The sequence below is a fragment of the Triticum dicoccoides genome, chromosome 1A (assembly GCF_002162155.2).
Source record: "Triticum dicoccoides isolate Atlit2015 ecotype Zavitan chromosome 1A, WEW_v2.0, whole genome shotgun sequence".
Taxonomy (NCBI): domain Eukaryota; kingdom Viridiplantae; phylum Streptophyta; class Magnoliopsida; order Poales; family Poaceae; genus Triticum; species Triticum dicoccoides.
In genome coordinates this window covers 533,502,563-533,528,793 of record NC_041380.1, presented here as the reverse complement: position 1 = coordinate 533,528,793, position 26,231 = coordinate 533,502,563, and the positions used below count along the sequence as shown (strand labels likewise).

The following is a 26,231-nucleotide window of genomic DNA, read 5'->3' as shown; positions in this document are numbered from 1 at the left end:
TGACTGAAGAAATGTGAACTTTGTATGTAACTGAATATTTGCACTTTCTTAGTTACTTGCACGTCGAATCTGCATTTAACTTTGTATTTGAGAGGAAAGATGGTCTGAATATTTGGAATCTGTCAGTTATTTGCGCTATATTTTGACTGAATATTTGGACTATACAGCTAACCAGAAATTTCTCTGAATTTGCAGCTTCTTTGGATCCTCCCGATCGACTTGATTACATGTATGTGAGATTCCATTACTTCGGCTATTTTGTGAGGAAGGATGGACAGGTTGATTACCCAGGAGAGATACAAGCAGAGATTTTGGAACTATTTACTGTCACTGAAAATGCACAACATGTGCTTCTTGCTGTACATATAGTCAGATTGCAAAAGATTGTACTGTGTAAGCCAGTACTGAAGATAGCATATTTTCCTTCAGTTGGTCTACAGTCACATAGCAAATCAGATAGCAAAATATTTGTACTTTGTAAGCCAGTACTGAACATAATTCGTTGGTCTACAGTCACATACAAACATGTCTGAACATACTGGCACATCTTTCTCAACATACTGCCACGTCTCTCTAAATCTTTCAAAAGATCATGCCACATTACAGTACCAATTCATTTCATAACAAAACAGAAGAAAGCAACCACCAAGCAGATTACAAGATGCTACCACATCTTTCTAAATCTTTCCAATTTCCTATGCATTTCTTCTTCTGCTTCTGCTGCTTGCTTGAACTGCATCTCATGCACAAAAGACCTCATGCCCATCTCCACATCTACAGCCTTATCCATGCGAGCTTCAACTTAGATTCGAGATTCTGCCAACTGTGTCTTCTCTTTTTTCAGATGATACACAGTATCAAGCAAGTCACCGACCAGCTAATTCAGAAATGGAGTATTTGGATCGTCATGCCACTCAAAGAACCTGCAGTCCACACCCTGACATTGCATTGAACTCATCAAACAATGGAAAGACCTCCCAGAAAAATCAGTTCCAAAAAGAACAGCAAGAACCTTCGATTTCCGCAATTGTAGCACCTGCGCCCTGGGTTCTTCACACTCCAGGAAATCCATCCGGGTGCTTCCACTCTGCAGCCGCGCAAGTTTTGGGGCTCGTATTGTAGCGGACCCTGCCGATATGGCATGGGCGATTGCGCTGCCGCCGCCGTACCAGTGGAATATGACGTGCGGCCGGCGGAGGAGCTCGCTGAGAAGCTTGCGGGTGAGGTCATGGAGTGGAGACGATTCAAGAGCACGACCGTGATTGGGATTTAAGGTTCGAACGAGATGGCAGAGAACTTGGGGAATTTTTGTCCGTGGCTGCTAGTTCGAGCGAGAGTAGTGTGTGCTGAGAGCGACCCTTTGACACGCCAGCGCCAAGTAATCGAAGTAAACGAAAACCACCTTGCAAAACCGCTTCTGATGTGACAATAAACCATTCAGGATTTTATTAAAACGGTTTTGACATTTTCAGGGTTGAAATCATACCAAAATTGACTTTGGGGGGTTATGGGATTCATTGAGAAGGATTTGGGGGTGAAAACTATACTTCTTTCTTTCGAGAATCATCTCGCGTGTCGGTTGAAACTTTCATCCCGCGCATGTTGACCACACTTAAAAATGTACTGTATCCCTAAATACACTTACGAATTTATACACATTGAAATATGCGTTGTAGAATTTTAAACTCAATAATGTGTGGATGGGGACTGACAAAGTGCACTCTTTTTCTCTCAAAAGGAGGATTAACACTGGCCTCTGCATGCACCCAACCACTTTATTAATTATTTATCAAAATCTTACAAATTAATACATCAATAAGTCTTTAGCCGAGGACGACCTGGGCCTCACCGGCTGCCGCCGCCACTGACCACGCCCAGTCGCACCGCCCTCCTCCAGTCATTGGTCCCGACCGGCACTACCAACATCGTCGCCGGGATCCGGCCGCCGCACCCATTGATCGAATTAGGAGCAACACCCCCACGATTCAGGGTATCCTGTGCCCTCGGAGACCGCTAGAGGAAGAGCAGTACCTGCACCACCGCCGTTGCACGCACGGGTTTTGCCTAGTGCCGACCATCGGCGACAACAGAGGGGAGGGGAGGAGGTGGTTCCAGCAGCTCGGAATTGGGTCCTCTCATGTCGCCCGCGCGAGGGGCGACGTGAGACTTGTGAGTCGGGCGTATATGCTCGACATACCTAATAATAAGAGCTACCTTCGCTCACACAAATAAATGTGATACTTGGTTGAGTCCACCTTCATTGCTAAACATACTTTTATCCTTCCTACGTAAATTGAAAAAATTAATCCGAATGATAGATTATCTATCTATTTCACATATCATTAATGAATTGGAATATTTTTATAGTTGGTCTACTATCACCCCTAATCTCAATCAGTGTTGCCTAGATTCCATCATCAATTGGGTTAATATCTCATCTTACTATGTAATTTTTTTAGAAAACTTCCAACCTATTCATCATTAATCATGATAGTACAACGTATATCAGAAATAACAAAAATTGCATGCGGATCCGTAGACCATCTAGCGACAACTACAAAACCTGAAGCGATCCAAAGGCTCGCCGCCGTCACCACAACCACAGCAGCCACTGAAGAAAAGAACGACATATCACCTCCTCATCCAAGCTCGACGCGGCTCAATCGCCGATATGCAGATTTGTGGACCTCCAAGGTGGCTCACCAAAACTGAAGTCATTGTTGTTGGACGAATCAGATCTAGGCAACACCCCGGACACACTATCAAACTCAAGATCTAGCACCCCGGCACGACTAAGACGCCGAAGGAGGAAACCACAATTGGCATCCATCAACCACGAACCCAGTACACGTTTCGTCTTTCAGATGTCGTCGATGCAGTCCACAATCTACATCCGCTCCTGGACTACCTCCCAAGTTTCGCGGCGACGTTGGGGCAGACGTCGGCGCAACAGTTGAGCCCGAGGACACATGTCCACCACGAGGATGCCACCGGCACACCATCCTTGCTTAAACGGGCTGGTTTTCAAAACCACCCCCAACCATAGGGCCGATCGACTTGTTGGGGAAGGATTTGAAGAATCTTTATTCAGTGCCACCATCGCCGCCGCCGAAGCCAATACGATGAGCAACCTAAAAACGAAGCTACTTTAGCCTAAAACTATCCACACACACACACACACACACACACACACACACACACACACACACACACACACACAAACGTGGATCTGGCGATCCCCCTAGCACCGACGACCGAGGTCATCAGCGGAGGGGAGCCACCGAAGGACGGCGGCGAAGGAACTCTCCTTGGAAGAGACGCTGGCGAGATCGCCCTTTTTCTTCCCAAGGAAGAAAGAATGACCACCGCTTAATGGTCGATTTGTTGTGTTTGTGGTGTCTGATAAGAACTGTACGTAAAGAATCATATGTATATAATGACTCTTTTTTAGTTTTGAAATACGGAACTCGGGCTTGTTATAAGTCACAATAGTACTAGTACTTCATGACCATCCGTACGTGTTTACTAAGGACCTAAAATGGTGATGAAAAATACAAACAGGTTCATATTGTACGAACATAGCCTCACCAATGCAGGGGACGACAACACTTTGAAACGGTAAGGCCTCTGTGGCTCCATGTGGCAGACTCTTTGTAGAAAGGGTGATGCCTCCCTTTTACTTTCTTGGTTAGGAGGAAAAAGAATGGTTGCACTGCTTCGGACAAAAAAGATCATATGTACGTATAGAATCGTATGCATATCATTCCACTTTCTTAATTAAAAAAAAAACAACACCCATCCTCGTTATAATTCAAGATGTAATTAATACTTCACGACACATTTGCATTTAATAATTAATATACGTGAAGGTCGGGGTCCTTCTAGCAAAAGTTGCATTTATTAGAAAAACTAAAGATACGTACAAGCCAAGTTACAGAAGTACATGACTAAGAAATTATCAAACTAGTACTTTTGTAATTGCAATTTTTTTAAACATCGTATTTGTATTATCATCTACCAATTTTTTTAAGCATCCTATATATTAATTGTGAAAAAGAACATAATGCACTCGCTTACAATAGCAATGCTAGATGTTAGTTCATGGAATCTTCTTATACAGAATTATCTGGAATATAACATCGGTCATTCTACATATGTTGTCCACTGAAACATATCATCGAGAGGGAAAGTCAACCGCCGGTTATCACTATACACCGTTGGGTATTTTCTCAAATAACCGAGAGGCACATATCTACCGTCGGCCATGTCCTCTCATAGGTGAGAGTTTTGTTTTCACCTTCGGCTATTAAATTTCACTGTCGGGCATTACATGTAATCCCCGTGGGTGTGGCAAAAACCGTCGGGCATTACATGTAATCCCCGAGGGTGTACCAAAAACCGTCGGGCATTACATGTAATCCCCGTGGGAGTAGGGAAACCTGTCGGGCATTATATGTAATCCCCGTGGGTGTAGGAAAAACCGTCGGGCTTTATGATCAACTGTCGGGCATTAAGTTGGATAACCAAGGGGTGGATTTTCACCGTCGGGCATTCTAGTATACCGTCGGGTATTAGTAGTAATACTCGTGAGTTGACACTAACCGACGGCCATTATAACTACCGTCGGCTATTACGGTAATACCCGACGGTCCGTCGGCTATTAGATTTCACCGTCGGAAATATGGGGATTTCTAGTAGTGCGGGACCACCGGAGGGGTTCCGGGGGTCCACCGGGAGGGCCCACCTGCCCCGGAGGGCCCTATGGGCTGTGTGTGGAGAGGGACCAACCCCTTAGTGGGTTGGGCGCCTCCCCCCTAGGGCCCATGCGCCTAGGGTTTGGGGGAACCCTAAAGGGGGGCGCCCCTTGCCTTGGGGGGCAAGGCAACCCCCCTGACCGCCGCCCCCTCCTCAGATTGGATCTGAGGGGGCTGGCCCCCCTCTCCCTTGCCCCTATATATATGTGGGGGGTGGGAGGGCAGCCGCACCCAAGTTCTGGCGCAGCCCTCCCCCTCTCCCAAGTCCTCCTCCTCTCCCGTGGTGCTTGGCGAAGCCCTGCAGGATTGCCACGCTCCTTCACCACCACGCCGTCGTGCTGCTGCTGGATGGAGTCTTCCCCAACCTCTCCTTCTCCCCTTGCTGGATCAAGGCGTGGGAGACGTCACCAGGCTGCACGTGTGTTGAACGCGGAGGCGCCGTTGTTCGGCGCTTAGATCGGAATCAACCGCGATCTGAATCGCTGCGAGTACGACTCCTTCATCCGTGTTCTTGCAACGCTTCCGCTTAGCGATCTACAAGGGTATGTAGATGCACTCTCTTTCCCCTCGTTGCTAGATTACTCCATAGATTGATCTTGGTGATGCGTAGAAAATTTTAAATTTCTGCTACGATCCCCAACAATATGATGAATATCATCCAACGAATTCACCGATCCAATGCCTACGAATTTCTCTTATATTGTTCCTGCTAAGTTACTACTACTACTGTTACTATTGCACTTGCTACAAAATCATCGCTATTACTGTTACCGTTACTTTTGCTGTTGCTACTACTATCAAAACAATCATACTACTTTGCTACTAATCACTTTGCTGTAGATAATTAATCTCTAGGTGTGGTTAAATTGACAACTCAACTGCTAATATTTGCAAATATATTTTTTGGCTCCCCTTGTGTCGAACCAATAAATTTGGGTTGAATACTCCACCCTCGAAAATTGTTATGATCCGCTATACTTGTGGGTTATCAGTTATCAATGGATTTTGTTCAATGTTAGCATATATAGGCATCTCTCACATATAAAATTACAATGCTTGATTATGAATCTAGTATAGTAGAGAATTGCATAGAGATAATTTCACAATTCGTACCACCATTGCTCCACACTCGATTTCTCTAAAAGCTTGCAAACTACTTTTTACTAGAAGGTTAAGACAAAACAACATTTGGTGCATGTAGAGTTTTGAAGTGACAGATAGGACCCGAGAGAATACAAATCCTACCTTTAGCTCTTTTTGAGTTCGACACTCCATACTTACCACCTTCACTCTGGAAGGTGCTACGTGCACTCGGGGATTATCAATCATCCATAACATGCATAGCTTAACTCAAATTGCAACATTATTTCAAGGAATGGAGCTCACTACCGAAAAACAAGGCAGTACATGTCGGGTCTATGACCACATACGGAGGTGCGTGAGACCCGATTGCATGATAGAGCAACACCGGCAATACAGCTACATGACGACGAGTCTACGACCACGCACGACAGCTCTGGAGACCCGAGATCACATGACAGGTCGTCCTGCTTGGCAATAGATCGAGAAGGTCGTACGGGAGAAGTGTCATGCGACCGTTGAGACAATGCATGGCGAGAGAGACTTGTACGGGATGGTGTGGCCGTGTGGGAGCGGCCATGTCGGGACAGTGCGGCCGCACCGGGTGGACATGGGGGCATCGGAGAGGGCACCATCGCCATGGATCATTGTCGGGCTCGAGGGGAGGGTTAAGAGACGGGGCCGATGGAAGGGAGAGCATCAATAGAGCACAGTCGAAGACAGTAAAAAGTAAACGAAGAGGGGCTCGGCAGCGCAAGTGAGGATTTGGAATGGGGAAGGACAGTGGACAGGGATTATAATGGGTGGCGTACATGATAACATCGACCGCCGGAAAAACCAGTCCTTTTGAATGAACAACACTGGCGGGTTGTGTTGGTAGCAACTTGGTGATGGCGACCCATCCATTTTGGGCAGCATAAGGTAGCTTTAATACATCGTCACTGACTGGTCCATTTAAGGCTTGTCATCGATAACCCTTCAGCTGAGCCCTTAGAACCCTGACACCTCGGGAGTGGCAGGTCAGTGCTAATGCTCATCACTGACGCCTGGTCCTGGGCACCTCACTAATGAGGGGTCGGTATTAAAATGATTTATAGTAGGGTTATGAGAATGAGACCCGTTTCGTATCCTTCACGGACGAGGAAATTGACGCGGCTCTTAGCTCAATGAAATCAGAAATGGGACCGAAGCCTGATGGTTTCCCAATGTGTTTCTTCAAGAGTTCAGGGGTTTCTTAAAGCCCTACTTTTCCGAATGACGAATGGTTTTGCCTTAAGGAGGTGGATATTCCACAGCTTAATTTTGCGGTTTTGGCCTTGATCCCAAACGTTCAAGGTGCCGACTAAATTACTAGTTTCCGGTCGACTACGCTCAATCGCTCATCAACGTTATCTTTAAAATCGTTGTAAAACTTTTCGCCCTTAAGTTAGATCATCTAGGCAGTCACATAGTTGACATGTGTCAATCTGCTTTCATGGAAGGGCTCACATCAGAGTAAATAGCATAAAACTACTACTTTACGGGTTAGGGTTCCAAAAAACTATCGAATTTATTTTTTTCGCTGATAACTATCAAGTCAGGGGTTGGCTGTTTCAAAAAACCCCAAATCCTCTTTGTTAAAAAGTTAAACATGTTTATGACAGGTCGGGCCCACCACTAAATGCACCGTTTGGTTGACCGTTTGTTTGACTGTTAACTGACTTGTGGGGGCCACATGTCAATGCCTCATCCATAGATTTTTACGGATTAGCCCCTACAAAATTTTTAAAAAAGCAATCGGGTCCCTGGAATCATTTAAAAAAAGCAATCGGGACCTTGAACTGTCGCCGCCGCGCCTCCAAAGGGCTCTGCCCGTGGTCGCCGTTGCGCCTCCATGGGGCCCTGCCCGTGGTCGTCGCCGCCATGGGGGGCTTGTGTGAAGGCCGCCGCGACCACCACCAGCCAGAGCAGCTTGAGCCCCTCCTCGTCAGGCACAGGAGCCGCAGCAGCGACTACCTCGTCGGGCCATCGGGCCAGTGGCCGCCTGCGAGGACGCCGGCTCCCCATGGAGGGCAGCGAGACCTGGCAGCCCTATGGCGGGCCACGACCCCCAGGTGGCTCCCCATCGCAGGGCGGCGGCGCGGTGACCTGAGCGGAGCCCCATGGCCGGTGGCGCCCCAGGCAGCTTCCGATGGCGCGCTCCGGCGTGGCGACCCGAGCTGGAGCCCCATGGCTGGCGGCGCTCCAGGCGGCTCCCAATGGCGCGCGGCGGCGCGCGACCCGAGCTGGAGCCCCACGGCGGCGCGCCCGACGATGACCCCCGCCATGGACGAGGCCCTTGAGGCATGTGAGCTCCTTGTCACCAGGGGCCCCGGCGAGCTCCTACTAGCAGCAACCGCGGAGGGAAGGGGAGCGACGTGGCATAGGGCAGCGGCGTGGGCAGTGTGGCCGGCGGCCATGGCAGTTCCTTCGCGGGCAGGAAGAGTGGAGGAGAAGAAGGGATGCAGAAAGGAGAAGATGACTAGATGAGAAGAGACATTGACATGTGGGCCCCACATGTCAGCTAAAGGTCAAACAAACGGTCAAACTAATGTTTTGTTTAGGTGTGGGTCCGACCTGTCGTAATCACGGTCAATAGATAAGCATTCGACAATTTGGGTTTTTCGAAACAGTCGACCCCTGACTTGATAGTTATTTGAGAAAAATTAAAAACCGGTAGTTTTTTGAAACCCTAGCCTGTAAAGTAGTAGTTTTATGCTATTTACTCCTCACATCATGAAGGGATCCTGTGACTTCTTGAAGTGATTCATAAAGTCAGATACATAAATAGAAAGCGGTGTTACTAAAACTTGACTTCAAAGAGGCATATGACCGAGTTAGTTCGTCCTTCCGGCGTGACGTGCTTGCGCAAGAGCTTCCATGTTGATTGCGTGCCTCACATGATGCAACTGGTCTTGCACGGCCAAACTATTGTATGAATGGGATGATATGCCTCTTGTTTAGGGCTTGTTCGGTTAATCCCCGCCACAAGAGGATTGTAGGGGTTTGAGATGGATTTTGACTTGCTGGGGATTTAATCCCTTCCAATCCCTTTAAACCTCTTTAAAATCCCATGAAACTGAACAAGGCCTTAGGAATAATAGAAGGGCGCTTTGGCAAGACAACCACATTTCTTCTCTCTTTGACATTGTCGCGGATGCACCTTCTAAAATTGTTTATGGAAACCGCAAGGAATTACGACACTAAATGTTGTGAGGGACTCATTGGAGTGTTTCGACAGCTAGAACTACACGCAAAATGTTTTATTTACCGTAGCTGGGAGCTACCGGTGATCTTCCCCTCAATGAGGTGCTGCCACATCTAAAGTTGTGGGACCATGTGCATGTGTATATGGAAGTATTCATTGTAAAAAAATCTCTTGTATTTCTGATTTTAGTCTAATCAATGTCAGAATGATGTGGTACCTTTTAACAGGAACGGTACCCATGCATGCATGCAGAATATCTCCTCCCTCTCACACACAAATCCATCCGTTTTGTCTTTGTTTAAAATTTTAGATGGACAATATCTCTAACACTAATTTTCTATTATTGGAATTTTTTATATATTCAAATTCCTGAATATGTGATCTGTAGAACAAGACCAATTTTGAATATATTTAACTAGTTTAAGTTTTTCTATTTCAATCATATCAAAATTTAAATTTCACTTATTTCAAATTTACTTATTTGAAATAATTGGAATCAATTTTGAAACTAGTGAAATTATTTTTTGAAATAAGTGAAATCAGTTTTCTGAAACTAGTTTGTTCAAACATGTCAAACTGGTTATTTCAAAACATTTTGGTAATGAATGAAATAAGTTTAATGAAATGAGTGAAGTCAGTTCTTTTGAAATGAATGAAATCATTTTTATATGAATTAGTACTTTTTTAAGTATATGAAACATATTTCATTGTGTTTTGTAAGTTTGCATATTACTGTGCTGAAAAGAGTCAAAGTTGGTTACTTACCACATTGAAATGTAAATTTCACATATCTTGCACAAACCATTATAGTTAAATTAGTTTAACTACTTGCGACACCACATTGAAATATATTTTAGGGAAGTAATTACATATTTTCCAGGGAAGTAATTTCATATATTTCAATATATATCTCATCGAAATAACAAGTTATAGATATGACAAATAACAGTTTCATATATTTCAGATAAGTAATTTCATATATTTCCAAAGAAATTAGTTTCAACACTTGCAACACCACATTGAAATATATTTCAAAGAAGTAATTTCATTTCACAAAAATTAATTTCACAACTTGCAACACCACATTGAAATATATTCCAGGGAAGTAATTACATTTTTTTCAATACATATCTCACTGAAATAACTAGTTACAAATCTTTTTCTAAATGAGTGTATTTTGTTCTCCGAAACTAGTGAAATGTGTGGAATCTATCTTTTGGAATGAGTGAAATCAGTTTTTTGAAACGAGTGAACATTGAGTGAGAATGTGTTTCTTTAAATTGAGTGAAATCTAATTATGTCAGTGAAATTAGTTTTCTGAAATAAATGGAACCAAATTTTTAATATGAGTGAAATCCTTTTAAATACACATGCCACATTTTTCCGATGTGAAATACGTGAAACTAGTTATTTTGAAATTTTGAAATTAGTTAGTTCAAACATGTGAAACTGATTATTTCAAAACTTTTTTGAAATGAGCAAAATATGTTTTATGAAGCGAGTGAAATTGTTTTTGGAAATAACTGAAATATGTTTCTTGAAATAATTGAAATCAGTAAATCAACCGAAATCAAGGTTTTTTGTGTGTGGCAAAACCTGTGGAATCGATCTCTTAAGGATTGAAATAAGTTTTTTGAAATCAGTGAACTTCTGAAATGAGTCAAGTGAGTTTTATGCAACAATTTAGGTCCATTTTTTAATATGTGAAACTGGTTATTTCGGCTATGTGAAATAGATTGTTGCGTGTGTGAAACTGATTATTTCAAATATATGAGATCTCTTTTCAAAGCGAAATAATTTTATGTTTTGTGAAAGTCATTTCAAAGATAACTGAAATATATAAAATAAAAAGTATTTCAAATATATCCAAGATTGATCGTGTTCTAAAGATCTTGTCATCACGATTCCAAATATATAAAAAGTTTCAAAAATGGACATTTCCTTTAACAGATATCAATCATTCAAAATTTAAGGACGAAATTAAGTACATGTCATTTGTATGGAGAGAGAATGCATGCAGGGTCCATCTCTCAATTCTAACTCTCTCTCTCTCTCTCTCTCTCTCTCTCTTCTACAAAAAGCTGCTAGTCACTCTTTTGTCTCAGACCGTATTTCGAAGTATAGTTGTTGGAATGAATTGTTGTGTCATATCGGGTCAGACTGCACGGATCTTGATCAAACCGATAGACAGTGGATCCAACACCGATACATCCCGGCTCCGGTAAAATTACTTATTCGTAGAACTACATCAACAGATGGAAGCTCGGTACCAGCTAACATATGGTACCAGGCCGTGATTTGATTTGTGTCTTTGTAGCTAGGTTGAAGCCCTGATGAGATAGATCCCCTGGTCACTATCATCTGATCGGGTTCGCGCCTTGGCGCGAGGGTGCCGGTCATAACGTGTTGACAAAGCATGTAACAAATTGTATGTAGGAAACCAGGTATAGCATGTGCAGGCAACTATTTGTGTTAGAATCATAACCTAATGGAACTGAAGATGACAATCACATTATAAGATAGAATCAAGCTCGGTGCTTTCATACGATCAGAGATAGAACACATGACCATGTTTTACAACAGAGATAGGAACTCAAGATGGCAACGGGGACGAAAGCCACCGGGTTTTGCTTGTCCAAACCCATCCCCACGAGAAAATCGCAAACCTGTCCCCGTCCCCATCAACATGTGCGGGTTAAATTTTTGCCCGTCCCCTAAACCCATCGGGTTTTCAAAACCCACGGGGAACCCGTCCCCACGAGCAGTCAATGAAAACAACAACATTTGGAAAAAAACAGGAGCATATTACAACAGCAGGCGACGGCTGGGGAACCTAGGTTTAGGTTTAGGTGTTGTGTTGTGCAGGAGAGAGAGTCCTAAAGAGCGAGCAACACTGTAGCGACCGAGTGAGGGGTTGGTTTGTACTCCAGGGCCTCGATGCTGTGGGGCTCGGCTCCTCGGGCACTGTGGCTTTGGGCCATTTGAGTCAAGATGGATCGGTGCGTGCTAAATAATGTATTTTGACGGGTTTTGTCGGGTTTTAGGTTCGGGTAGTACTCAAACGGGTTTAAACCCATGAAACATGCCGGGTTTAATAATGTACCCACGAGCAGCCCCGTGGGAATAGAAAGTCGCCCATCCCCATCCCCTAATATGGTAAAAACCCACGGGGACGCGGGTTTCGGGGTCCCATTTCCATCTTGAATAGGAACACATGACCATTTTTTACAACTATTTACGACGGCGGACTTCCTGCTACCGGCCACTTCGCCGGCCAAGCGGTACTGCTCCGCGCATTTAGGAGCAACTCAGTCGCTGCGCCGAGGCTGCTACACTCCTGCAACATCACCAAAAATCACCATCGTCATGTGCGCAATAACAACATATCAGATCAGAAACCCTAGGCCAAAGGGAATGAAACCGCGGAAAGCAAAGAGGCGAGAAGGGGCAGGAGGGGTGAGGGGGATGGGAAGGGATCTCACCATGGCCGGGATCTAGCAAGGAGGTCGCACCAGCGACGTGGTAGGAGCGCTAGGCGAGCTCGTCGCTGCCGCTGCTGAGGGCCAGGTGAACTCGTCGCTTTGCCGGCTAGAATGCAAAGGTTTTAAAAGTCAAAGACTAATGCAATGTAGAATTCATGTTTCTGGCACAACCAACCATTATTTATAAGATAGGACATGCACTTCTTATCACCAAGTAATCTTATATGTCAAAGGAGGCTATATTAGAGTTTTACCTTCACTATCATTGATGCATATCGGATCAGTGCTCCTTGACCCTTTCATAATGTGGTTGTTGCTGGTTCCCTGGGATGAGTGAAACTGCATTAGTATTTGTATCTACGCTTGTTCAGAAACAATTTGACTGTAATCAATCTGAAGAATATAAGGACTGTTATTCCTTGTTTGAAAATAGCAAAATCTACATGGCATAAAAGAGTCAGTATCCAGCCCAGTAATACTTGTATAGAACATATACAATTGTGCTCCCGATAATACCTAATATACATATTTGAAGTACACATATATCAAAAGCATCAGCAAAGCAAAATCAGGAAGACAATCGATATCAACTATAACCACAAGCATTGAATATATACTTATCCATTCATTGGTAACATGTTTCAGGCTGGACATTTACATAGGGCAAGATTCAGTACAAAATGACGACTTGCAGGAGCTGAAACTCTTATACCTATGGAAATAGCGCTACACGAAGGTGAGTCGGCAGCAATAAGGAGAAACAGGGCAGCAGCGTAGCAATGCACTCTTCCGGCCTCCCTTGCACTTCCACAATTTCAAGGCGACCTCCCATTTTGTCCCTCCCACAAGCTGTGGCACATACACATGCTGATCTGTATGTCGAGGTGTAGAAAATGGAATAAGGTCATTCGTAGATAAAAACATTGGTCATGCAAGGCAGATTCAATTCCTTCTGTACTTGGAATAAGATAACTCCATACTCATAATATATAATACCATCAAAGACAAAAGATTACACCTACCATAACAATAATCTAATATCACCTCCTCCTTTAAGTCATGAGAAGGGAAATCAAATGGCATAAAACGGCCTTCTCCGAAGCTCAGTTATATAAGTGAAATAAAGGAGACCACATCACCCAACAAAAGATATATTCACACTTGCATTAGATATTAGCTCACATATATGGCAGATTCAACTTCCAAAGCTCAATGAAAATTTGATAACATATCATTTGATGTTGCGGTCAAAGGTTATCGAGTGTTTATTTCCACAATCAAAAGATACGTATGCATTAAAATTGGAACAAGCTAAAGTTTCTAGTTACTCACTCTGTTGCAGAACTGGAAATAATCACATACTGGTTCATGCAAGAACCACATCAATTATAATATCATGGACCAAAACATCATCCTCTTCTTTACCAAAATATAAAGTAGCAGCCCTATTCTATAAAATCAAATTAAGTATACTTAACAATGCAGAGTATCACATTGTGTCAAGGAACTGCAGAAATGGAACGGATAAGCAAGGACATATACACCATATACTCTGCACGCTAACATGCCTGAGGTAAAGACATTACAGGTTAGGAAAAATAGGTAGAAAATTATAGCCTTACAGGGAATAAACTTAATGTAACTATAATACTCAATCCAAATATGGTGCCAATCCATTTATGCTGGCCAGGTTAATTCTCTAAGAAATACACAAATGAATTGATACTTAATTCCTGAATCTAGTTAGCAATCTAAATCAACCTACAATCTCCAGCCCCAAAAATACAAAAGCAGCGCATAAATCACTATTTAAAAGGATCCTGAGAATAATGACACCAGAATAAATTGGAACAGAGATTAGGGATCGATCTAACCTAGGCCACAACTCATAGAAGTGACGTTGAGGTGTAAGTACCCAGCATGTGCAACGGGAGGCTTCGGTACATCACAACAGTGTTGTTGGGGAGAGCCGCTCTTGTAAATGAAGCATCCCTTTCGAGGAGACGACCTTCTAGGTCTTCCGTTCATATACAGAGAATGCAACTATTGCCGCCTCATCCCTGTACATATTTATGAACTAAAAGAATCAGACTTAACCAAGAGTGCCCTGTTCAAAGAGTTTCACTGGGTAAAGAAAAACAGAGGATAAAAAAGCTTGCATATTTATTAGGAACGAGTGAGTGGTACTGCACACTTACTTGAAATGTTTTATCATTTGCAAGCCTGGAACACTACAACAGCATGTGAATGTAAATGAAAAGTAACATCGACACATTGTTACATACTGTCATGTCCAGTGTCTCGTATTTAGAAAACAGAAGCTATTTAAAATATGATGGTTGGGCCATATCTCGAGGGAAGTTCAAAAGCTAAATCTGACTAAACACGCCTTTTTTTTGCCTGAATACTTGGAAATCAGCGACTTACTATAGAGCATGTCTCCAACAATACGGTTCAGGTTGAAATGAACCGAGCATTTAATGTTTATTAAATAATAGAAGATATACAAAACTAATCCTTCAAGAACAACCTGCAATGGAAAGCATTTTAGAACACGTGTGTTTTTTCTTAGTGCCTGAAATAAATGCATGTTTACATGAGTGAAAAAGTCACTAAACGCTACTCTGTATCATGTTGGCAAGCTGACTGGCTACTTGGCATGGAAGAATGCTTTCACCAGGCAGAGCTAGCTAAAATTAGAAGAAAAATATCAAGCAGACTTGACAACAGGAGCATACAGACCTTCGTCGATGTCGTTGTCATCTTCGATTTAATAGAGAAACCAGAATAGTTTGAATACCATGTATTTTCTTTACCTGAATACACATATACAACTAATGTTTGTCAATTCCAAAATCCAGCCAAAACTGAAGTTATGCATGGGCATGATCCATTGAAAGTTGATTTTGTACAGGGGGCAATGGATTTCTAATTTGATTTGCAATGAAAATTGATGTAATTATGTGCCAATAGGATACATTCAAAATGCTAGAAACCTATGGAGAGGAAAAGCAAGTACATATTTATAGAGGTCAAGACTCAACTTGAATCTAGAACAGCAGATGTAGTTTCATCGTGATAAATTTAGACAATACTGAAATTGGCATGACTGTGATTTGCATACGAGTATTAGGTCACTTCTTAGTCTGCTCACAGAATGTTGATCAAGAGTTCTACGGCCATATGCATTATTTATTGGAACCGTTTAGTAGTAGGTTTTGGGTCTACATCAAATGTGTTCACATAAACAAATAACATCCAGCATCATAAAGGAAAATATGTGGGGTGGCATTAATGGAGATGAACTTACCTGACAGTAACCAACTTTCTACCAATGTGCAAAAGAACAGATACCCCATGATAAAAGAACACAAACCACGTGTGCATCCACGATTTCAAGATAACCTTAATTGGGGTCAGTATCCAAAATAGTCACAAATTCAGTTGCAAACTACCATACAACAAATCCAGAACTATTTCCCACAGTTTATCTTAACCACATTAGATCAAGGACCAACAACAAACAATATGTCACACCCTAGTTAGTTCATGCATTAGAGTGGTGCATCATGTCTACTTTTACAGAAACTTGAAATGGGGATGACAGAACCCCCAGCAACCCCCCCTGGAAATAACTAGGGTTTACTAAAATTATTTTCAATGAACCCAAAATGCCCTTCACAAAATGTTCATCATTTCTGGGTTGGGTTAAAACCCCTGGCAAAAATGGTGCACTCTTTTCTAGGACATTCTGGATTCTTTGAATTAAATCATAAGTATTTGAATTTGGGCATTTAAATGCTATAAAATATTTTAAATGCCCAAATAATTCTGGAGTTAAGTGAGGGCTGTTAGGAATAATCCCAGCAGAGCCCACAATTATTTTCAGGATGTTAGTAAGTAGGATGTTAGTAAGTGCCTAAGTATTTTTAATAAAGCCCTAAAGTTACAGAAAAATAGAAAAAGAAAACAAACAGGAAAAGAGAAAAAGAGAAAGCTTACCTGGCGCCCACCCAGCAGGCCCACCTGCCGGCCCAGCCCAGCCAACGCTCCAGCGAGCTGCTTGGCTTGGCTAGGCAGGCAAGCAGCTGCTCGACGGCGAGCACAGCATGCGCGCCACGCAGCTGCCCGCCGCCTCGCCGCTCCCCTCGTCGAGCTGTCGACGTGGGACGACCCCCCTCTCTCCCCGACCTCGCAGACATTCGCTCTTTCCTCTGGTTCCTCTCTCTCGCCCTCCCCGACGTCGTCCGAGACGTCACCGTCGCCGCAGCCACGTCCAACGCCGTCCCCGCACCCTCTCACCGTGTTCGGACGGTTCGCCGTCGTCGACTACATCGACTAGCCAAGCCGCACAACGCCGGAGCCCCTGCATCGTCCCCGCCGCCATCGTCTTCAACCTCGGGCCGCCGAGATCCCCGTCGCCGTTCCGACCGCACCGAGCCTTCCCCGAGCACGCTGACCTTCTCTGCGGCTTCCCAGTGAGCTACTGCTCCTCCCCCTTTTCTCCGCTTCGTCGCTAGAGCTCTGTAGCCGTCGTGCCTTTTCCGTCCGAACGCACCGCCGCCTGACCACATCGCCGGCGATGCTCCGGTGACCTTTTGGTCACGGGCTTGTGCCCGTCACACTCACTGCATCGCGTAGATGTTGTAGGTGCAAGCGCCACGCCACCTAGGCCATTGCAGCCACGCGCACGAGCTGACCCGAGCTTCGGCCTCCGCCAAGCTCGTTGCCGGCGATGCTCCGGCCACTCCCCGGCCAAGCCATCACCACGGCTAGATGCGGGCGAGCACCAGCTGCCCGTAGCTGCTCTCCACCAGCAAATGATGCCCTGTGGGCAAATCCCGCAGCGCGCCGCTGTGTTTGGCCTCGCCGGCGGCTAAACGCCGGCAGGCTTTGACCCGCTGACCGGCGAGTTGACCACGCCTGACCCATGTGGGCCCAGGTTGACTCCCCCCTGAGCCTATGACAGGTGGGGCCGGCCTGTTAATTAGTTTAGGATTAGTGCTAACTAATTATAATTAGTTTAGGTCATTGACATGTGGGCCCAGGCCCCACTAACAGTTAGTTAGTATTAACTTAATCCTGTTAGTTAGCTGAGACACTGACAGACGGGGCCCACCAGTCAGGTTTAACTGGCCCTGGCGCCTTTGACTTGCTGACATCATAGTGATGCAGTGCTAACGCAATTATTCATTTTCTGGATTTTTTATATAGGAAATCCCAGAAAATAGCCAAAACTTCTAAAAATCATAGAAAATCAACCATAGCTCCAAATCAAACAAATTATATATGAAAAATGATCAGAAAAATTCAATCTATCCATATGTAATGGTTTCATGCATGACAAACCACTTTAACCTTGCTGTTTAGGTGAAACAAGCTAACACACTTATTATGCATAAGAACTTTAACTTCCATTTGAATCTTTGGTTCAAATGGACCCATTTCAACTTGTTTCACATTGCATTAGGCAGGACACATCATTTTGCCATGTCATAGCATGCATCATATTGCTGCATATTGTCATGTGTTGATTATGTTCTGTGTGTCCTTCGTGGTAGGTTCTGCCTCCGAGGATATCTCCGAGTATCCAACTGAAGGGCAGTATCCTACTACCACTCCATCAGGCAAGAAGCCCCATTGATCATATCGATACAATCCCATGTTCTCGCCTCTGCTCTCATTTACTACATTAAGACAACAACGTTTCAAACTACTGTGTGCTGCGGTAGTTGAACCCTTATCCTCTGCATGACCTGTCATTGCCACAGTAACTAGATGAAACCCACTAGCATGTATAGAAGTTGATTGAGCCATGCTTGTGTTTCCTACCCTGCTATGCCTGCTATGCTTAGAGTTGTGTCAGGTCTGGTTCATCTGGGTGATGGGCTAGAGTGAAATGATTATGTCGGTAATGTGAGTGATGTGTTGAACATGATTTGGTAAAGGTATCGATGAGAGGCCATGTAGGAGTACATGGTGGGTTGTTTCATTGAGGCCGTCCCTAAGAACTGAGATCTGTATGTGTGATTTTAAGAATCAGCTACTACCATGCATTGGGATCCTGAATTGACCCTCTCGGTTTCTTAATCACGCTAGTACTCTGTCCAGGAGTTGCAAATAGTTTCTGGTGTTTGTAGGTTATGTGTTGGCGGTCGTGCGTAGCGCTGACCCTAGGGGTGGGCTATGATGCGGTAGATACACCGTGGCACGGTGTACCGAGTCGCCCGTTTGGTGTCTCGGGAACCCTGTTCACATCGTTCGGGGCCGTATGTGGAAACCTCGGCCGGACTCCCTGCGGATGGAACCTGGATAGGCGATAAACCTGGACTAGAGACTTGAGTGTTTGGGTAGGCCGTGGCCGACACCCTCGTTGGGCTTCCGCTTGAAGGTTGCCGAGTACATGTCGTGTAAACGACGGTAAGTGGTGAGAGCGTGTATGAAGGAGTACACCCCTGCAGGGTTAACATCATCTATTCGAATAGCCGCGTCCACGGTAAAGGACTACTTGGTTGCCTATACAGTTCATAGACAAGTTAATGGTTACTACTAAAAGACTCAAGATAAGTGGGATGGCTCTCTCGTAGGATGACGAGGGAGGATCCCCGGTGGAGCATTGTGTTGGTGATTAGTGGACTCGTGTGCGAAAACTATTTTACTAGTGGTGTCCCGTAGGATAGCTTAGCCAAGAGTCAAAACTGGCTTGCTGCAATAACTCCACCACCTTCTTGAGAATGAGCATGTATAGTAGGTTCTGTTGTAAGACTTGTTGAGTACTTTTGTACTCATGTTTGTTTAATTACTGTTTCCAGACGACAACACCGCCCCCTCCGATGGGTTTTATGTAGATCTCGACGTCGATGAGTGACTTGCCACCCAGGTGGTGATCCTGGCCATGGAGGGCCCTATGTAGATAGACAGGCTTCGAGAGGCCTTCTTTCTTTCTAGTGTCTGTACTCAGACTATTTGCTTCCGCATGTGCTTGTATACTTGTATGACTTGAGTGTCGGGTCATGTGACCCCTACCTGTATGAACATGTTATGTATGGCTCTCTGGAGCCTTTAAAATAAAGTACTTGAGTTGTAGAGTTTTGTTGTGATGCCATGTTGTATTTGCACATATCGAGCATATTGTGTGTATGATTGAAATGCTTGGTATGTGTGGGATCCGACAATCTAGTTGTTTATCCTTGGCAGCCTTTCTTATGGGGAAATGTAGTCTAGTGCTCCTCGAGCCATAGTAGTCCGCTACAGCCCGGTTCACCGGAGTCCTGCTAGCCCAGCACTACTTCTCAGGACACTTGACTGGCCGGCATGTGTTTCACTTCGTTCCTATGTTTGTCCCTTCGAGGAAATGTCACGCGGTAACATCCGGAGTCCTGCCTAGCCTGCTACAGCCCGGGTTCCCTGGAGTCCTGGTAGCCCAGTGCTACAGCCCGGATTCACTCGCTGATGACCGACATGCTCGATGTGATTCATGTATGCCTGTCTCCATAGGTCTGTGCCACTTTGGGTTCACCACTAGCCATGTCGGCCCGGGTTCTCTGTCATATGGATGCTAGCGACACTATCATATACGTGAGCCAAAAGGCGCAAACGGTCCCGGGCCATGGTAAGGCGACACCCGTGGGGATACCGTGCGTGAGGCCGCAATGTGATATGAGGTGTTACCGGCTAGATCGATGTGACTTGGAATCGGGGTCCTGACACAATAAAAGATCAAGAACAACTTATATGCAATAAAGGTATGAGAGAGAAGAAATCTTTACATAAGACGGCTATAAACACTGGAGCATAAATAAGCAACACCTTTAAATACAAATAAAAAGGGTTCAGGGTTCAATGCATAGTGGGCTCAGACTTGCCTTTCCTCGATCATATAATCTACCCCCATCATCTCTTATCACCAGTTCAATCTGTTTATACAGTGAAGCTGCCCTGGTTATCACTCAACAAGAATGACCATCCAAGGACAGAACAATAAGTATCACAGGATCAAAAAGGATTCTAGAGACAAGAGGGAGGATCCAACTTGATACCCACAGGTGCCTTGATTGCTCAAAGGCACACTTATTTCAGCCACGACTAATCATCATCGCCCATATGTGTGCGAGGAGCGACGGCTAGGTCACACCCATATGCCGTGATTGGATATTTTTTTACCCATGTGAAATGACCAAAATGACCTCGGCGGCCATCCAGTTTTACAAGCGGTGTCAAACTTTCATTGCTACAGGGGGCGGGATTGGATCGGACGGACGAGGTCTTCCAGCGGCTCGATCCGACGGCCAGAATCGCATCAAGCAAACCGATCGGACGGCCAAGAAGCCCAAATTGCTGAGGAGCCTCAGGTTTCGATCGGTCTCGTTTTTCTGGATAGATACCCACAAGTGCCTCGATTGCTCGAGAGCATGCCTATATCAGCCATAACTGATCATCATAGCCCTGGCCATGTCCCATATAGTAGCCGAAGCAGAGCAGGGGAAGATGGAGCTTACCGAGGGAGGTTGTAACCAAGGCAGTACTCAGTGTTAGACCTTTCAGCCCGAGCATTGATAGTTGTGGATGACACTAGGAGAGTTGGGACAATTTTCGTTGGTTTATTTCTCACACAATGCCATGCCAACCCGAGGGGTTGGGGATACATATTTATAGGCTGCTAGCCAGCCAAGGCATATGCTTAGATGCTGCCAAGATGCCAGTCTAAGATGCTAGTCTAAGATGCTAGTCTAAGATGCTAACTGACAGTCCTTGATGGTCAAGAACAGAACTCTATCCTAACAGCCAGTCCTTGATGGTCCAGGACTTTATCCTCCTAACTGCCACAAGGACCATGTGCTGCAGCCCCACAAGGACCCTAGTACACAGACTTATCCATCATTCTCCCCCTAAGTCTTGTACGTCGTCTTGTGGGAGAGTTGAATCATCCCAATCCTGGAGCAAAGTTCGAGGAACTTGACCCTCCCAAGGGGCTTGGTGAGCAGGTCTGCGAGCTGATCCTTGGTGTTGATGTAGCTCGCCTCGATGCTCCCTTCTTCCACACAGCTGCGGATGAAGTGATACCTCAGTCGGATGTGCTTGCTCCATTCGTGGAACACGGGGTTCTTTGCCAGGGCCAGGGCGGACTTGCTGTCCACCAGGAGCTGCACCGTTCTGGTGTCTTGAACGAGAAGATCACCAAGTAGTCGAGCAAGCCAGAGCGCCTGAGTACAGGCGGTGGAGGCCGCTATGTACTCAGCCTCACAGCTGGACAGGGCCACCACATGCTGCTTGACTGATTGCCAGCTCACGAGACACTTGCCGAGGAAGAGGAGGATCCCGCTCGTGCTCTTGCTGGTGTCGATGTCGCCGGCGTGGTCGCTGTCGCTGTACCCGATGAAGTGTGCCGCCCCAGGACACCTAGGGTAGTGGAGGCCGTGGTCGAGGGTCCCTGCTATGTAGCGGACGATCCTCTTCACTGCCTGCTGGTGTTCCGACGTTGGTCGCTCCATGAACCGACTGACATAGCCGACGGAGAATGCCAAGTCCGGCCGTGTGTGAGTGAGGTAGCGAAGGCTCCCCACAAGGCATTGGTACTGCGTAGCATCCACTTCCTCCGTCGTGCTGTCGCGGCTCAGTTTCAGCCTCTCCTCCATCGGAGTGAGAGCTGGATGGCAGTCGGTGAGCCCAGCTAGCTCAACGATGCGCTTGGCGTAGGCGGACTGTCGAAGCGCGATCCCGGAGTGGTCCTGGTGCACCTCAATCCCTAGATAGAAGGAGAGGAGCCCCAGGTCACTCATCTGGAACGTGGCCTTCATGTCTTCCTTGAACGCCGCCACCTCTGCATCTTTGGTGCCGGTGATCACCAGGTCGTCAACGTAGACGCCCACCAGCAGGGCATTTCCTCCACTCCCCCGTCGGTAGACGGCAGCCTCATGCGGGCTCTGCTCGAAACCCATCTTCTTTAGCGTGGAGTCCAGTTTGGCGTTCCATACCCTGGGTGCCTGCCGCAGGCCATAGAGAGCCTTGCGCAGGCGGAGCACCTTGCCCTCCTGGCCGAGAATCGTAAACCCAGGTGGCTGATGCACGTAGACTTCCTCCTTCAAGTCGCCGTTGAGGAATGCCGACTTAACGTCCATGTGGTGGACACGCCAGCCCTCCTGGGCAGCCAGCGCAAGGAGAAGTCGCACGGACTCCATCCGTGCCACGGGAGCAAAAGCATCGTCGAAGTCGACTCCTTCCTGCTGCAAGAAGCCTCGGGCCACCAAGCGAGCCTTGTGCTTGATGATGGCGCCGGCTCCATCCCTCTTCAGCTTGAACACCCACTTAAGGGTGATTGCGCGGTGACCTCGAGGGAGATCAGCGAGCTCCCAGGTGCGGTTTTGCTCGACCGCATCCATCTCCAACTGCATCGCGGCGCGCCATGCCGCGTCTCTCTCGGCCTCTGCAAAGGACCGTGGTTCGCCGTCTTCACACACGAGCTGTAGCTGCGCCTCCAGGTCACGTGGCATCGGTCCCGGCACCGGCTGGTCGCCGAGTAGATCATCCATCGTGCGATACCGCAGCTGTTCGCCTCCATACCATGCGTCGACCCGCTCCTTGTCGTGAGTGAGCGGGGAAACGAACTTCATCGGGTTGTGCTCTGCGTGAGCTGGTGCTGATGAAGACGAGCCCGGAGTGGCGACCGCCGGGGCTGGAGTATGCGGCGTCGCCGGTTGTGGTGTCGTCGGTGTAGCAGGCGCCGGAGTCAATGTAGTTTTGGGGGCCGGGGTAGACGTGCCCGGTGAAGAGGAGCTGCTTGCTCCCCCAGCTTCCTTGAAGTGAGCGTACTCGATAATGAAGTCGTCATACGTCGGCGTCGAGCCGTCGTCCACCGCCTTGTCCCATTGCCACCCTCGCCCTTCGTTGAACACGACGTCTCGCGCTGTGCGCACACGTTGTGTCTTTGGGTCGAGGATGCGGTAGGCCTTTGAGCCCTCCGCGTAGCCGATGAAGACTCCCGGAGTGCTCCTGTCGTCGAGCTTGCCGATGTGGCTGAGCTCCTTGGCGAACGCAAGGCAGCCAAAGACCCGCAAATGAGAGACCGCCGGCTTCCGCCCATGCCAGGCCTCGTATGGAGTTCTGCCGTCGAGTGCCTTAGTAGGAGAGCGGTTGAGGATGTAGACGACCGTTAGCACCGCCTCTCCCCAAAAGACAGCCGGCATCCCTCTCTGCTTGAGGAGAGCCCGAGCCATCCCCACAACCGTCTGGTTGCGCCGCTCGACGACGCCGTTTTGCTGCGGGCTGTACGGCGCGGAGTAGTGGCGCTGGATGCCCTCATCGGCGCAGTACGACGCGAATTCAGCCGCCGTGAACTCGCCGCCGTTGTCAGTGCGCAACACGCGCAATTTGCGTCCGCTCTCCGCCTCCACACCAACCTGCGCGCGCCTGATGGCGTCCGCCGCTTCTCCCTTACTGCCGAGGATCATCACCCACATGTAGCGGGAGAGATCGTCGACGAGCAGCAGGAAGTAGCGTCGACCTCCTGGTGTGGCTGGCGTCACCGGGCCGCACAGGTCTCCGTGCACGAGCTCCAGCTTCTCCTTAGCCCGAAAACTCGCCTGTTGGGGAAAGGGGAGTCGTCTCTGCTTTGTCAGTACGCAGATGTCGCAGAACTTCTCCACATGGTCGAGGCATGGCAGACCTCGCACCATCTCCTTGGCACTTAGACGCTTCAGGGCCTCAAAGTGAAGGTGCCCAAAGCGCTCATGCCACTGCCACGCCTCGTCGTCTCGACGGACAGCGAGACAGACCGGTTGTGCCACCTGCACATCAAGGACGTAGAGTCGATTTTCACCTCTGGGCACCTTGGCGAGAAGGCGACGCTGGCGATCCCAGATGCGTAGGACCCCATGCTCAATCAGCACGCGTGAGCCGTTCTCATCCAGCTGTCCCAAGCTGATGATGAAATTCCTTAGCGCGGGGATGTAGTAGACACCGGTGAGCAGCCGGTGCTCTCCCATCTTGGTGGTGAAGATGACGGAGCCGACGCCCTTTATCTCCACAGCGGAGGCATCCCCGAACTTGACGGAGCCTCGCGCATCGGAGTCGAGCTCGGCGAAGAATTCCCTTCGACCGGTCATGTGGTGGGTGGCGCCAGTGTCGAGGCACCACCCTGTAGCCTTGTCCTTCCCGGAGCCATCACCGAGAAGAGCGTGTGCTTTTGGCTCATCGAGGGGGATGAAAGCCTTTGCGACTGGAGTCGCCGAGAGTAGCTCAATGCTTGCATACGCCATGAACAGAGCCGTCTCCTCATCCTTCGCCTGTGCGACGTGAACCTGGCCTTGTCGTGGTTGCCGACACTCATTGGCCCAATGGCCAAACCGGCCACAGTTGTGGCAACTGTTGTCTTGTGCCGGCTTGGGCTTGCCAGCGGCGCCGTCCTTGGCGCCTCCGCGGGTGTCACCTTCGGCACGTCCTTGTGCCCTGCCCGGGGGGCCTCTTCGCACCTTACGCTGCTTGCCACGCTTGCGGCCGCCCGTCGAGGAGGAAGGCTCCCCCTTCTTCCTGTCACCGAGGCTGGGATCCCACTGCTCCCGAGTTAGGAGCAGCTTCTCGCCGGTGGTGACGGGCCCCGAGGGAGGCTGTGGCTCGTCGGTGTCGACGACCTTGAGTCGACCTATCGCCTCCTCGATCGTCATCGTGGAGAGGTCCAGCAACGACTCGATCGAGCGAGCCATCTGCTTGTACTTCTCGGGAATGCACCGAAAAAGCTTCTCGACAGCTCTCTCCTCAGTGTAGGTGGCATCGCCAAACTTCACCATCTTCTGTAGCAGAGTGTTGAGACAGAGAGCAAAGTCATCAACGTCCTCACCTGGCTTGAAGCCCAGGTTCTCCCACTCCTTACGAAGTGCCTGCAGGGTGGACTTGCGAGCACGGTCGCTGCCGATGCGTGCTGCGGCGATGGCGTCCCAAGCCTCCTTGGCAGTCCGCTTGTTGGAAAGCGAGAACTGCATCTCGGGCGGGACTGCGGCGATGAGGGCGTCCAGTGCCCGTCGATCCTCTAGGTGGTCGACGTTGCTGTCCTGGACTGCCTCCCACATGCGCCGCACCTGGAGCCCGACCTTCATGATCCCGGCCCACTCGACGTAGTTGGTTTTAGTGAGGGTAGGACACCCAACACTGGCACCAACATCCCTGACCACAGTCCGGACCTCGTAGAGGCCGCGGTCCTGGTCGTTGCAGCCGCCGTCGCGGTGCGCGCCTCCACCTGGAGCGCGGGCGTGCTCGGCTGCCCACTGCGCCGTCCGCTCCTGCGCCACTTTGGCGCGATCTGCGTCGGCACCGTCGTCCGCAGGCGCGGAGCTGCTGGAGCTGCCGGGGCTGCCGCGGAGTGCCTTGGCATCCGCCGTAGCCTCACGGGCTGCTTCTGCTGCTGCTGCTGCTTCTACATCCGCCCTGGCTGCTTCTACCTCCGCTCTGGCTGCTGCCAGCTCCGCTGCAGCCAGCCTCGACACTCTTGCCGCCGCAGCAGCCGCTGCTACAGCCGCTCGCTCACGCTCCTCTGCCACGGCGCGCTCGGCCTCTTGCCGGCGCCGCATGCTCGAGGTAGCCGTGTGCTGAGAGCGACCTGCAGACATGGCTCGCTGCAGGGGGGCTGTTGCGTGAAGAGGAGGCTGAGGAAGACGAGCTGCTGCTCGACAGTCCGGAGGGAGGAAGGTAGCCAGAGGC

The 26,231-nt window shown here is 47.9% G+C and overlaps 2 long non-coding RNA genes across 3 annotated transcripts; both read right to left on the bottom strand.

The window, feature by feature from the left end:
* Nucleotides 1-450: 450 nt before the first annotated feature.
* Nucleotides 451-1,237, bottom strand: LOC119319992. Its single transcript, XR_005154736.1, has 2 exons — nucleotides 1,013-1,237; nucleotides 451-937 (listed from the first exon to the last, which is right to left on the bottom strand). It is a non-coding gene; the product is annotated as an uncharacterized LOC119319992 (long non-coding RNA).
* A 10,404-nt stretch (nucleotides 1,238-11,641) lies between these two features.
* Nucleotides 11,642-21,073, bottom strand: LOC119286451. Of its 2 annotated transcripts, XR_005140465.1 has the most exons (7): nucleotides 21,041-21,073; nucleotides 15,285-15,358; nucleotides 14,417-14,602; nucleotides 13,255-13,414; nucleotides 12,797-12,866; nucleotides 12,543-12,648; nucleotides 11,642-12,397 (listed from the first exon to the last, which is right to left on the bottom strand). It is a non-coding gene; the product is annotated as an uncharacterized LOC119286451 (long non-coding RNA). The 2 variants fall into 2 exon arrangements; XR_005140464.1 differs by lacking the exon at nucleotides 21,041-21,073 and having other exon boundaries at nucleotides 15,285-16,148.
* Between the last annotated feature and the right edge of the window lie 5,158 nt (nucleotides 21,074-26,231).